The sequence below is a fragment of the Echinops telfairi genome, unplaced genomic scaffold (genome assembly GCF_000313985.2).
Source record: "Echinops telfairi isolate 266 unplaced genomic scaffold, ASM31398v2 ScPeMD7_53;HRSCAF=182, whole genome shotgun sequence".
NCBI classification, from domain to species: domain Eukaryota; kingdom Metazoa; phylum Chordata; class Mammalia; order Afrosoricida; family Tenrecidae; genus Echinops; species Echinops telfairi.
The window spans coordinates 3,748,364-3,750,501 of NW_022103951.1; positions in this window are offsets into that span (position 1 = coordinate 3,748,364).

Consider the following 2,138-nt stretch of genomic DNA (forward strand, 5'->3'; position numbering starts at 1 on the left):
ATCATGTTCGGCCTTCATTCAGGTTTCAGTAATTCCTCTCGGTTACATTGCCCTTGATCAAGTCCTACCAGGCATCCTACGCCCTCCTCACCATCTATTTTAGATCACTTGTTCCTTTGTCCCTGGGTTTGTTAACAATCACTTCCTTTCCCCCCCCCCGTGGCCCCCCCCTTCCCCTGGGGCTGTTCGTCCAGTTGTTTTCTCCTCCTGATTGTTTATCCCACATATCTTATTTGGATAGACCTGCAGAGATAATAATATGCACACAAAACAAGACAGAGCAAAAGAAAGCAACAAGACAAAACAAAACAACAAAAACCCAATGACAAAAAGAACAAAAGCCTGTAAATAGTTCCAGGTCTGTTTGTTGACCTTTATGAGTGTTTCCAGTAGAGTCTGATGGGGTGCCATGCCCTGGCCCCACAGTCTACTTTTGGTATTCCACGGGAACTTCATTGCTCTGTTCCCCTTGCTGCTCTGTTGCATGCCCTTAGCGTTTTGCCCCAGAGTGGTGGGGTCAGATAGGGCACAATTCCTGTACTGTGCCTCCAGTGTTGTCCCTCAAAGTGGTATGGGTCAGTGAGGGATGTCGTGTTTCCTGGTGGGGCTGGCCTTGTGGTCCTCTCTGTGCATTGGCTACTCTGAGCAGGAATAGGGGGCTAGGTGGGCCAGGATGTGTTCCACTCTCTCTCCCTCCCTCTTTGTTTGCTCCTGTGTGTTCTGATCAGACATGCCTCTCTCCCTGAGCTGTAGCTTTACTGCTGTCCTCTGAAGTGAATTCTTCTGGGGAGAAGGCGGGGTGCCCATGAGTTGGTATTGGGGCCGGCCCCTCAGACCTCTCTATTGGTTCCCTGCTTCATGCCGGTATGTTGCCCCAGGTTGAAGTCTGGTCCCTCTCTCCCACTCCTGTGGACATATAAACAGTACCCTCCCCTTGGGTGGGTTAGTGCCTTGTTCCCCTGCTACCCATGTAGAAAGATAGTTTCTGTTTGTCTTATTCTGGGAGACCTTTTTATTCAGAAAGGTCTTTTCAGAAATTTTATTGGCACAAAATTAACAAAACATATAATTTTCAATTTTAAAGTATCCCATTTAGTAGTTTGTGTCTTTACAAAGTTCTACTATTTAATTCCAGAGCATGCCATCACTCAAAAAAGCAACTCTATGCCGGTGAGCAGTCACTTAGCCTTCGCTCCCATTCCCTCTCGCTGCCTGCCATGGAGTTGATTCTGGCTCACAGCGCCTCTGGTTGTCTGTCACTGACATGTTTCGTTTGGGGACGGAGAGCTCCCCCTTCGTGATGTGTCCTGGTCATACTCATCAAGATTTAGCTGCTGAATACGCATCCTAGATGAAATGCTTAATCTCAGCAATGCTTTTTAAGCAGCTTTTAAGTGCCAGATTATGTCATTGGGAAGCTGCAGCGACAAACTAGAGCTGCCCCTGCCATTATTAAGTGAAAATGCCAGCGGCACGCACAGACATAAGTCGGTGGTGACGTAAATACTTCAAAGTCAATGATATATGGACTAAAAGGGAAAAACTGGCTCCCAGGAGAGCCTATAGTATAGAATGGTGTTTCCCAACGTGGGTGATGTGGAATGATGGGGCTGGGGGCTGGAGTGGCTACAAAGGCATGTACCTCACTCTATCTTGAAATTAATTACCAGGAGTGGGGCTTTTCAGCTTTGGCGGTTGGGGTTGTTTGATGCTGTGGACATTCTGTTGTGCCTCCTCTATGACTGGTGTGGTATGTACACCTGGATGGGGAGCCAGTTTAGCATTCGTTCCTTCATATCTTCTTAGTTGAAATGTCTCAGCCTTGTGTTTTCCAAGGTTGGCTTCACCAGAGTCTTGGCCAAGTATTTAGCCCATTAGCCACTAACTAACAGTCGGCAAAAATCTTTAGGAAATGGTTTGCCAAGGGAATACACTATTATTAGGAGTATTCTATGCAATTGGGCTCACTGGAACGGCACTTTGGTCTATCCCCTGTATGGAAATGGCAGCACAGTAGATCCTGGAATAACGTGGGCTTGAACTGCAGGGCTCACTTATGCACAGATTTTTTTCCTCCCTATTGCTCTTGCAGTGAGCTAATTTTGGTGTGAGGCTAATCATCTCCATAGGAGGAGAAA